The following is a 12710-nucleotide window of genomic DNA, read 5'->3' on the forward strand; positions in this document are numbered from 1 at the left end:
TGCTTTCCAGAGCTGTGAAGGTTGGTGGATTAGCCACACATAAATTGCCCTCCAGTATCCAAAGTTTTGCAGGTTGGGGGATTAGCCATGCTAACAGTGTCCTTTACAGTCCAAAAATGTGCAGATTACTTCGATTGACTGTGCTAAATAATCTCTTAATATCCCAATATGTGCAAATTAGGTGGATTATCCAGGCTAAATTGTCCCTCAAGTATCCAAACATGTGATGGTTAGTTGGATTAGCCATGCTAAAATTGTCCCTGACAGTCAAAGGAAGTACAGATTACGTGATTGACTGTGCTAAATTATCCGTTAATGTCCAAATATGTGTAAATTAGGTAGATTATCCAAACTAAATTGCCCCTCTAGTGTCCAAATATGTACAGGTTAGGTGGATTGGTCATGCTAAAATTGTCCCTTCCAGTCCAAAGTTGTGCATATTAAAACGATTAACTGTGCTAGATTATTCCTCACTTTCCAAATATGTGCAGATTAGGTGGATCGGCCATGCTATTTTGACCCTTAGTGCCCAAACATTTGCAGATTAAGTGGATTGGCCACGCTAACTTGCCATTTATTATCTGAATGTGTGTGGCTCAGGTGTGGTTGCGGGAATACGGTAGTGTAGATTCGATGCACTGCTGTAATTCTATAGTTCTATGTGTCTATATAATGCTGTCGCTATTTTGGTATCAGGGACAGCCTTTGATGAAATTGACGATATTCTCGAGCAAATATTTGTCGTGACCATATGTTTTCTCATTCAGTGCAAAGTGCTCATCCGGCGATGAATCAAGCTCTGCAATAATTATCAGAGGCGTCTGTCTCTTAATAAATCGGTTACGTTCAAAGAGGCAGATTGGAATTTAAACTGATTGGGACTGAACGACCACTGTCGTTCTGAACTACCCTTTTATGGGTAGTTCCATGGTATACAGAACTATTCCTAATACTGTTCGGTTTGTGTTAAGAGGGGTGATGAGGGAAGGCACCTGGGTGTCGAGAAGATGCTCTGCAAGTGGTGTTCCTTGCCAATTTGAACTTCTCAGCAATGTTTTTTATTCTGCACAATCAGAGGCAGGCGTGCATGCACTAAATACAAAAATATCAATGTGTTGTTAACGTAATGGGGATAAATCCATATCAAGCAATATTGCCCAAAGGGATCGCAGTGTTCGTCTTGATAGAAATATGAATATTGGAGCATGCAAATTGGGAAACAAAATTCGTTACTTTCGCACCTCTCCACTCCTCCGCCAATGAGGAAGGCCTCCACTCCATATTCCAGCGGCTGAATGGCCTCTGATAAAGGAATCAAATCACCTCATCTCTGTCTTAAATGAGAAGCCCTCATTTTAAAAACGGTATGACCTTGTTATGGGCTCTTCCACATGGGGTGAAATCTTTTCAGCATACACTCTGCCAATCCCGTCAGGCTGCACTCGAATACATTGTAGTCACAGTACCAACAACGAAGAAGTTGAAATGAATAAATCTTCTTAATAGACTGACTGGTTTGTTAAGCCTATCAGGTGCCGGTATTAGTAGTTATTGTGCAGGCTTAGAATTTCCAGTGGCTGTCACTCCTTTAGCACTGTATGCTTTGCTGGAATTTGAGAGTTGCGGAATGGATCGCCCATGCACTGCAGTGTCAACTTGCGAGGCACAGTGTGTACCTAACAATTATAGAGATGCGCAACGGCTAACACGTGCAGCATTAAAATTAAACACAGCAAAAGTAAAACAGACAGACAGATATTGATTGAAAGCAACCCTGACGTCCAGAAACCAAGACTGGTCGACATTGACCGATTCCCATAATCACCAACAGTATGGAGGCGGTCAGAACCGGAAATTATCGATGCCTATGCATTGCTTATCTAGTTCAGGTGTACGTTCTCAGCCTAGATCCCTTCAGTTTCTCTCAGTACAGGTGCAGTATGTGTTCATTATTTGCAGCATGTTTTTAACATTTCTCATTGTCAGCATTCGTGATGTTTTGATTGAAACTCTCTGCAATCTGCGCGCTCAAGTCATTGATTGTAAGGGCAATTGGGATTGTGCAACAAATGCTGCTCTTACTAGAAACACTCAGCTACCAGTAAACAAAAAAAAACATTTGTCACCAAAGATATTCCTCCTTTAACTGTACTTGAATAAATATAACACCACACAACTCACGGCAGCACGGTAGCATTGTGGATAGCACAATCGCTTCACAGCTCCAGGGTTCCAGCTTCGATTCCGGCTTTGTTCACTGTCTGTGCGGAGTCTGCACATTCTCCCCGTGTGTGCGTGGGTTTCCTCCGGGTGCTCCGGTTTCCTCCCACAGTCCAAAGATGTGCAGGTTAGGTGGATTGGCCATGATAAATTGACCTTAGTGTACAAAATTGCCCGAAGTGTTGGGTGGGGTTACAGGGTTATGGGGATAGGGTGGAGGTGTTAACCTTGGGTAGAGTGCTCTTTCCAGGAGCCGGTGCAGACTCGATGGGCCGAATGGCCTTCTTCTGCACTGTAAATTATATATAACTCCCTTACCAGCCTTGACCTCTATGAGTCCTTTGGTCCATTACATCGCCGACACAGTGGCTCGCATATCTCCCTCACAGCGCCAGGGGAGACGTTCAATTCCTGGGTTGACTGCGTGAAGTTGTCCCTTTCTATCCCTGTCTGTATGGATTTTCTTCCCGTGGTCCGGTTTCCTCCCAGAGTTCCAAAGATGTGCAGTTTAGGAGAACTGGCTATTCTAAATTTCCCCTCAGTTTTGGTGGAATTCTGGGGTAACAGAGAGCGGTTTGGAATTGAGCCTGTGTGGAGTGCTCTTTGAGAAGATTTGTGTCGACTCGTTGGGCCGAATGGCCTCCTCCTGTACTGTAGAGATTACATGAATTTAGACATTTTGTCCACCTCCACGAAGTGCGTGCCAGCTATCAACCCCACTGCCCCATGCGGGCACCATTATATTTCGACATTTTCCAGTTCTCGTGCTTGGACTGAGAGTCATCGAGACCCGAGACGTCAGCTCTTTCTCACTCCACTATTGTCAGACCTGCTGAGATTGTCCAGTGATTTATGTTCCTTTTCACAGGCTAAGGACGCCCTAAGATGTAAACAAACCACCTCCATCACTATGTTTAATGGTGTTCCCCTTACCTTTTTAACTGTGCCCCTCATTCGTCATTCCTCCTGGAAGATAATTATCCTTTGATGACTCACAGGATAAAGTCCGCATGGGATCTTAAAGTTCGTTAAAGATCAATTCTCATTTTTGTGAACTCTAATGAATCCAGCCCGAATATTTCCCTGTGTAACAACGTTTCATCCCGGAAGGAAGTACAGTCGACGTTCTGTAAAATATTTTAAATGATACAACTAGAAAAAACTAATATATTTGAGGTTATGCTTCTAGTTATTCGCTGTAAGATTGAAGTTTCAGTTAAACAGTTTGAACCCAACATCAAGGGTTGAACTTGCCATGCTGACACCGGAGGCATCATTATCACTTCTACAGTCATAAGTTTGTTGGAAACGTTGAGGAGATATTCAAATGTCGTCATGCATTAAAGCAAAAACTAGCGCCATGAATATTTGGCTGATGCACTTAACACAATTACAAGCACGCAATATTTTATGTTTACCATCTATTTTCAGTTTCTGATTGGAACGTAATTATGAAAGCCAACCCGAGTGCAGTGCTGTCTGGTGAAAATATAGTTTTACGGTGCTTGGATCAAGGCTCTACACCCCGTGGATACAGTACATACCTATTATATCGAGATGGAGAGAAAATAAAGCAAGGGAACCGATATCTGTACACCATGAAGAAAGTGAAAGGTGGACAAGAGGGAAAATATCATTGTACACTGTCAATAGTCAAGGGAATGTCCGTCTCACCACAAATAACCATCACCATATCAGATTGGTTACGAGATTTGTTATTCTTTAGTTCATAGTTGTTGTTCCCTGAATCGCTTGACGGTGGACGAGGTTCCAAGAAAACCAGATTGCCACAAAACGCCTGATGCCGTTCTAAAGTGTTTCCGATCATCGTTTGTGTGAAATCAATTCGTGTGAAAACATAGTGAAGGCTAATGTGTGGTGAACGATTTTGTTTTGGAGTGGAGGGTGGTGTGGGGATTTGAGAGGCTCTTCTATTTCTTTTTGCTACTGCTGAACATTAGGAAATTGCGAGCGAAGGGATACATTTTCTCTTTGATCTGAATTACTATCGTCAAAGCATCCGAACACTTATGGGATACATTGGCTGCATTAGGGGCGGCATGAGGCACAATGGCTGGCATTGCTGCCTCAAAGCGCCAGGGACCCAGGTTCGACACTGTGTGGAGTTTTCACATTCACTCCGTGTATACGTTGGTTTCCTCCGTGTGCTCCAGCATCCTCCTTTAGTCGAAAGGTGTGCAGGACAGGTGAATTGGCCACGCTTAATTACACATATATGTGCAAAGGTTGAGTGAGAGATAGGGCGGAGATTAGGCCTATGTAGGATGGTCTTATAAATGGTCGGTGCAGTTAAAGAGGCAGAATGGCCTCGTTCTGCACTGTAGGGTTTTTGTGGTTCTTTACTTCTATTTTCTTCCACCTTTTTTTCACAACATTCGTATATCAGAACCTCTTGGCACAGATGTTCCAGTTGATAGGTAACCAGAGTCAAAACTTTGAAAACACCATGTGCTTTGAGACGTTCGAAATTGACGTTCGGAGAATGTCTCTGACTCGGCGTTAGGGCCTGCAATTTTCGGAACTATCGACGATCTTTACACATAACCCCTGTAGTACAGAATCTGGCCATTGGGCCCATAGAGCCTACACGTATTTTCTGGCATAAAGCACGAACGAGGCGGATCCACCAGCCCGATCACCATAGCCTCAAATAACTGCGCATTTTTGACATTAAGGGGCAATTCTAGCATGGCCAAAAATCAAAACGTGAACATATTTGGTCACATCGGTCAATTTAGCGTGGCCAATCCGCCTCACCTGCACATCTTTGCAGTCTGGTAGGAAAGCGGAACACTTAGAAGATACACACAGGTTGAAAGTGCAAACTCCACACAATGGGAGGCAGCAGGGTAGCATTGGGGCAGCAGGGTAGCATGGTGGTTAGCATAAATGCTTCACAGCTCCAGGGTCCCAGGTTCGATTCTCGGCTGGGTCACTGTCTGTGTGGAGTCTGCACGTCCTCCCCCTGTGTGCGTGGGTTTCCTCCGGGTGCTCCGGTTTCCTCCCACAGTCCAAAGATGTGCGGGTTAGGTGGATTGGCCATGCTAAATTGCCTGTAGTGTCCTAATAAAAGTAAGGTTGGGGGGGGGGGGGTTGTTGGGTTACAGGTATAGGGTGGATACGTGGGTTTGAGTAGGGTGATCATGGCTCGGCACAACATTGAGGGCCGAAGGGCCTGTTCTGTGCTGTACTGTTCTATGTTCTATGTTCTATAATCTAAGACCGGAATTGAACCAGGCCAATGACTGTCCCACCGAGTCACCGATATTTCAATCCATTGAATCCATACAATATCTACACTGCAGACGGAGGTCATTCGGCCCATCAGATCTGCACTCGACCCTCCGAGACAGCACCTTACCTCAGTCCAATCCTCCTCCCTATAGCGATAATCCCACCTCACTTACACATCGTTGAATACAAAGAGGCAATTTTGCTTGGCCAATACACCTAACCTCCACAATTTATCCTGGTACTGTGCTAGGTGACTATACTAGTGACCACTAATCAATAACATTGATGTGGCTGCTAATACTTTGTTCATACACGCTAACTGGAAGAACTGGAGAACACCACCCAAAGCCACTCGACCACCTGTCACGCGCCAACCAGCTCGTGCTCCATCGGGAGAAGCTGGTTGAAGGAAATCGCTCAGGCGAGGAAGGATTGCAGTAGCAATATTTCAAGTGTGGACGTTTCATTGTTATACACTGAGTGCAAAACCAACTGGTGGCATGTGTTCCTCATGTGAAAGATGTGGAACGAACTCCCTCTCTCGCCTTCCGACGTGGTGCGTTCTACAGCACAAAATGTCGCTAACGTTTGAATGATGCTGGATGTGAGAAATGTTCCAGAGGCTTCGATTTCACTTGTCCACTCGTTCGGCTCCCCGTGGAAACCTGAATGGATGTGTTGCTGTGGGTTCCAGGTGGTACGTTGATTACTGGGATGGCAGTGGAGTAATCGCACTATCACCGGGATAGTAATCGAGGTACCCGACAAGCAAGGACTGGAGACCTTGGATCGAATCCCAGCTCGGCAATTCGTGAAATTTGGATTTTAAAATATATATGCAATTAGAGGTCCAACGAAGATCATGAATCAATTATCGACATTCCTAAAAACTCATCTGCTTCACTGATAATATATAAGGAAATAAATGTGGCATCGGTACCTGGCCTATATGTGAATTCAGACCACAGACATGTAATAGACCCTCAAATGCCCTCAGAAATATAGGACATTTAGGGATGGGCAATAAACGCTGACCCAGTAAGTGACGCTCCAGCTGTAAAAAGAAAATGAATGAATAAACATTTTCTCAGGCTTCAGAAACATTTCTTATTTTTGCCCAGCCACGCTGCACAATCTCTCGGTCGCACGTCGACCCAATTTCCCTGTTCGCTTCCCATAATCGGATTTATCACAATGCCAACGCAAGTCGGACTAATGAAACAGACATGTATGTGTTTCCCACTAGTTGTGTTTCCATGACGGACATACATTTGGGGATATGAGTTTTCATTCTGATAATAGTACAGGGTCACTGGTTCGACCCTTCCGCATCTAATACATTTGGAATGCAAAGTTACTTTCAGTCATGAAATGAAAGTCGTCAACGTCCCAGCGGACATTGAGGGGGAGAGCTGATGGTGGTGATTTAACCTTACGGACACCATAGTGGGGGTTGGTGGGGGGAGCGAAGGTGGGGAGGTTGTGGATGAGATGGCGAGACCTTTATGGATATCCTCAGCCGGTGTGGTAATTGAACTCGTGCTGTTGGTCTCACTCTGCATTACGAGAAACCAATCAGGAAAACTGAGGTGAACAATCTTTGTCAACTTAATGTCATTTCGTTCCAGGAAGAAAAACGATTTATAATTCATCTTGGACTGAGCCCTCCAAAATAGATATTAAAAAGACATGCCCACTCTATCGGGAACATGCCTACCATATTCATAAATTGATGTGGACAAGGTGAACATCAAGAACAATTAATTTGTGTGGTTCCTTTGTCGGAGGGAGTCTTTTTTAAAAAAAAATTCTACTGCCTCAAGTAGCCTTACATTAGCACTGCAATGAAGTGACTGTGAAACGCCCCGAGTCGCCAAACTCAGGTACACAGAGGGAGATTTCAGAATATCCAATTCACCTAACAGCATGTCTTTGGCCTGTGGTAGGAAGCCTGACCACTCGGAGGAAACCCACTCAGATACGGGGAGAACGTGCAGACTCAACACAGAGAGTGACTCAAGCAGGGAATCGAACCCGGGACCCCGGCGCTATGAGGCAACTGTGCTAACAGCTGTGCTACTGTGCATCTCATATAAATGGCTTGACATTGTCATTGTCACAAAAGCACGGGTTTGGATAACAGAATTTCAATTGGTGACAATGGATATTATTGTTAAATATATAGACAAAATATTACAAAAAAATGCAAAACTGAAAAAACGTTTTGCAATCATTGGGACTCCATTATTGATATAATAATCTGGTAATTCTGCTCCCAACAGTAGATACCCCTGTGACGTTACAGGTCAACCCTCAATTCGCTGTGGAAGTTGTATCTTGTCTGTCGTTATATATATGAACATCGGCATCAATCATACTTCAAAACTGACTTCTACAAGGACAACGCAATCATCCATTCATCGAGCCGTAGCAGAAGAATTATTATCATTAAACATGTTGAATGAGAAGACTCGGGATGATATAATTGCACAGTTGAAAATTTCATCTCAAGAGAAGTGCGTGTTGAAGAACATAAGAACATAAGAAGAACTAGGAGCAGGAGTAGGCCATCTGGCCCCTCGAGCCTGCTCCACCATTCAATGAGGTAATGGCTGATCTTTTGTGGACTCAGCTCCACTTTCTAGCCCGAACACCACAACCCTTAATCCCTTTATTCTTCAAAAAACTATCTATCTTTAACTTAAAAATATTCAATGAAGGAGCCTCTACTGCTTCACTGGACTAAGAATTCCGTAGATTCACAACCCTTGGGGTGAAGAAGGTCCTCCTAAGCTCAGTCCTAAATATACTTCCTCTTATTTTGAGGCTGTGCCCCCTAGTTCTGCTTTCACCCGCCAGTGGAAGCAACCTGCCCGCATCTACCCTATCGATTCCCTTGAAGTTGCAGGTACGTAACGAGTCTTTCAATTAGAAGCATATTTCTGTAACGTTCAGCCTCTTCACAAAATGGAACTCGCAGAATTATGATTAACGGAGTTATTCTTTTGATAGTACACTTTCGTTTTTTGAAAATTTTGCTTCTTGAACTGAAATGATATCAGAGAGATTCCAATTTCCAACGACGCCATTTGGCACATCATGTTTGCTCAATTTCAACATATGTGCATCATGAGACCTTGGCAATCACCCGCCCTTTGCCCGTGAACATCGATTCTGCATCAATAAGAAGGACTGAGGAATTGACTGGCTCCGTTGAACCTGCCCCCATCATACGTCCAGGCACATAATTCCAGACCCAAATCCCTCGCCGTGTACAATGGGTAACTGTTCTGGCAGGGCACTTCACTAAAGTGACAAGTCTATCGCCTTGGACATGGGATCCCCTCACCTTGCGAGTACTTTGCAATGCATTCCATTGGTTTTGCAAATCTATATATATTCTTCGTTATGAGTTTCACGGATAAATGTAATTAATGCCGGGGGGGGGGGGGTATTACCATCATGTGTCAAAGGTATATGGCCAATCCTGCTAAACCGCACATCTGTGGACTGTGGAAGGAAACCGGAGCAACCGGAGGAGAAGACTAAACATAATACGGACAGTCACCTCGGTCAGATTTGAATCAGGGCCTCTAGCGCGGTGAGACAGCAATGCTAAACACTGTGAAAAACCAAATCGACCAATAGTTTTCCAGATAACTTGTGTTCTTTTCTGCAGAGCTTTTCGCCACGCCGGCATTGACGATGGACACGGAAACAGAAGTAAATGAGGGGCAGACAGTAGCACTTGTCTGCTCAGTTCCAGCAACCAGGGCCAATATTCAGCTCGAATACATATTTTCTAAGTATGGCGAGGCAGTGCCTTTTAATTTTCATAATAAAATGAAGCCCATTGAAGGAGCTGTGTTGAGCGACTCGGGGACGTACCTGTGTGAAGCTAATACCGTGAATCACAATGTGATAAAGAACATAGAACATAGAACAGTACAGCACAGAACAGGCCCTTCGGCCCTCGATGTTGTGCCGAGCAATGATCACCCTACTTAAACCCACGTAACCTGTATACCCGTAACCCAACAATCCCCCCATTAACCTTACACTACGGGCAATTTAGCATGGCCAATCCACCTAACCCGCACATCTTTGGACTGTGGGGGGAAACCGGAGCACCCGGAGGAAACCCACGCACACACGGGGAGGACGTGCAGACTCCACACAGACTCCACACAGAGAAGCAACGATGTTTCTCTCACAGTAAAAGGTAAGCAGCTTTGATCCTTGTGCTTTTCCATTTGAACAGCCCATCAGGAGATGACGATTAAATGTGCTTTTTGTTGGAATCCAGTCTCAAAATTATTTGAACATAGAACATAGAACACTACAGCGCAGTATGGGCCCTTCGGCCCTCGATGTTGCGCCGACCTGTGAAACCATCTGAAGCCTATCTGACCTACACTATTCCATCCAGAGTGGATGGTAAGGGAGGTGGTGTGGCTCTGTTATTTAAGGATGACATCCGGGCAATAGTAAGGGATGACATCGGTGCTATGGAGAATAAGGTTGAAACAATTTGAGTGGAAATCAGGAATAGTAAGATCAAAAAGTCACTGATAGGAGTAGTCTATAGGGCACCAAATAGTAACATATTGGTGGGGCAGGCAATAAACAAAGAAATAACTGATTCATGTAGAAATGGTACAGCAGTTATCATGGGGGATATTATTCTACATGTCGTATGGTTTGACCAGGTCGGTCAACGTAGCCTTGAGGAGTTTATAGAATGTATCCACGATAGTTTCCTAGAACAATATCTAATGGAACCTACAAGGGAACAAGCGGTCCTAGATCTCGTCCTTTGTAATGAGACAGGATTGATTAATTATCTCACAGTTAGGGATCTTCTCGGAAGGAGCGATCATAAGATGGTGTTATTTAAAATACAGATGGAGGGTGAGAAGATAAAATCAAACACTAGTGTTTTGTACGTAAACGAATGAGATTACAATGAGATGAGAGAAGAGACTCTCTTAAGGTAGACTGGGAGCAAAGAATTTATGGTGAAACAGTTTAGGAATAGTGGAGAACCTTGCAAGCAATTTTCCACAGTGCTCAGCAAAGGTTTATACCAACAAATGTAAGGACTGTAGAAAGAGGGAAAATCGACTGCGGATATCTAAGGAAATAAGGTAGAGTATCAAATTGAAGGAATAAGCACACAAAGTGGCAAAGATTACTGGGAGACTCGAGGACTCGGAAATCTTTAGGGGGCAATAGAAAACTACTAAAAAGCTATAAAGAAGAGTAAGATAGATTATGAGAGTAAACTTGCTCAGAATATAAAAGCAGATAATAAAAGTTTATATAAATATATCAAACAAAAAAGAGTGGCTCAGTTAAATATTGGTCCTTTTGAGGATGAGAAGGAAGTTTTATTAATGACAGATGAGGAAATGGCTGAGGAACTTAACAGTTTTTTTGTGTCGTTCTTCGCAGTGGAAGACAAAAATAACACGCCAGTGACTGATAGAAATGAGATTCTGCCAGCTGAGGACCTTGAGATGATTGTTATCACCGAGGAGGTAGTAATGGGCAAGCTAATGGGGCTAAAGGTAGACAAGTCCCCTGGCCCTGATGGAATGCATTCCAGAGTGCCAAAAGAGATGGCTTGGGAAATTGCAAACCCATTAGTGATAATTTACCAACATTCACTGGACTCTGGGGTTGTCTCGGCGGATTGGAAATTAGCAAACGTGTCACCACTGTTTAGAAAAGGAGGTAGGCAAAAAGCGGGTAATTATAGGCCAGTGACCTTAACTTCGACAGTAGGTAAGATGCTGGAATCTATCATCAAAGAAGCAATAGCGAGGCATCTGGATGGAAATTGTCCCATTGGGCAGACACAGCATGGGCTTGTAAAGGGCAAGTCGTGCCGCAATAATTTAGTATATTTTGTTTGATGACATTACCCGAGCGGTAGATGACGGAGGGACAATGCAAGTGGTATATCTGGATTTCCAGAAAGTGTTTGACAAGTTGCCACACAAAAGGTTGCTGCATCAGATAAAGATGCGTGGCATAAGGGTAAAGTAGTAGCATGTACAGATGATTGGCTAATTAATGGAAAGCAAAGAGTGCGTATTAATGAGTGATTCTCTGGTTGGCAATCAGTATCTAGTCGTGTCCCTCAGGGATCAGTGTTGGGCACACAATTGTTCACAATTTACATAGATGATTTGGAGTTGGGGACCAAGGGCAATGTGTCCAAGTTTGCAGACGACATTAAGATGAGTGGTAAAGCAAAAAGTGAAGAGGATACTGGAAGTCTGCCGAGGGGCTTGTATAGGTTAAGTGAATTCTTTAGGGTCTGGCAGCTGGAATTCAATGTTGCCAAATGTGAGGTTACCCATTTTGGTAGGAATGACAGCAAAAGGGATCATTATTTAAACGATAAAATATTAAATCATGCTGCTGTAATGAGAGACCTGGATGTGCTCATGCATGAGTCGCAAAATGTTGGTGATTAAGAATACGAATGGAATTTTGACCTTTATTGCTGGAGGGATGATGTTTACTACTAGGGAGGTTCTACGGCAACAGCATAAGTTGTTGGTGAGGCGACAACTGAAGTATTGCGTTCAGTTTTGGTCTCCATACCTGAGGAAGGCAGTACTGGCGCTGGACGGTGTGCAGAGAAGATTCACAAGGTTAGTCCCAGAGCTGAAGTGGTTTGATTACGAGGAGAGGTTGAGTAAACTGGGACTGTACTCGTTGGAATTTTGAAGGAGGAGGACGCATTTTATAGAAACATATAAAAATGTGAAGGGAATAGATAGGATAGATGCGGGCAGATTGTTTCCACTGGCGGGTGAAAGCAGAACTAGGGGGACAACCATAAAATGAGGGTAAGAAGATATAGGACTGAGTTTTGTAGGAACCTCTTCACCCAAAGGGTTATCAATCTATGGAAATCCTTGCCCAGTGATGCAGTTGAGGCTTCTTCATCAAATGTTTTTAAGATAAGGATATATAGGTTTTTGAAGAATAAAGGGATTAAAGGTTACAGTGTGTGGACGGAAAGTGGAGCTGATTCCACAAACGATCAACCATGATCTCATTGAATGGCAGAGCAGGCTCGAGGGCAATATGGACTACTCCTGCTCCCAGTTCTTATGTTCTTATGTTCTTATGAGCTGGCCTGAGTTGATATTAAAGGGACGTTCCTTTAAAACAGAGATGAGGAGGAATTTGTTTACCCAAACGGTTGTGAATCTGTG

This window comes from Scyliorhinus canicula, chromosome 29, assembly GCF_902713615.1.
Source record: "Scyliorhinus canicula chromosome 29, sScyCan1.1, whole genome shotgun sequence".
NCBI lineage: Eukaryota > Metazoa > Chordata > Chondrichthyes > Carcharhiniformes > Scyliorhinidae > Scyliorhinus > Scyliorhinus canicula.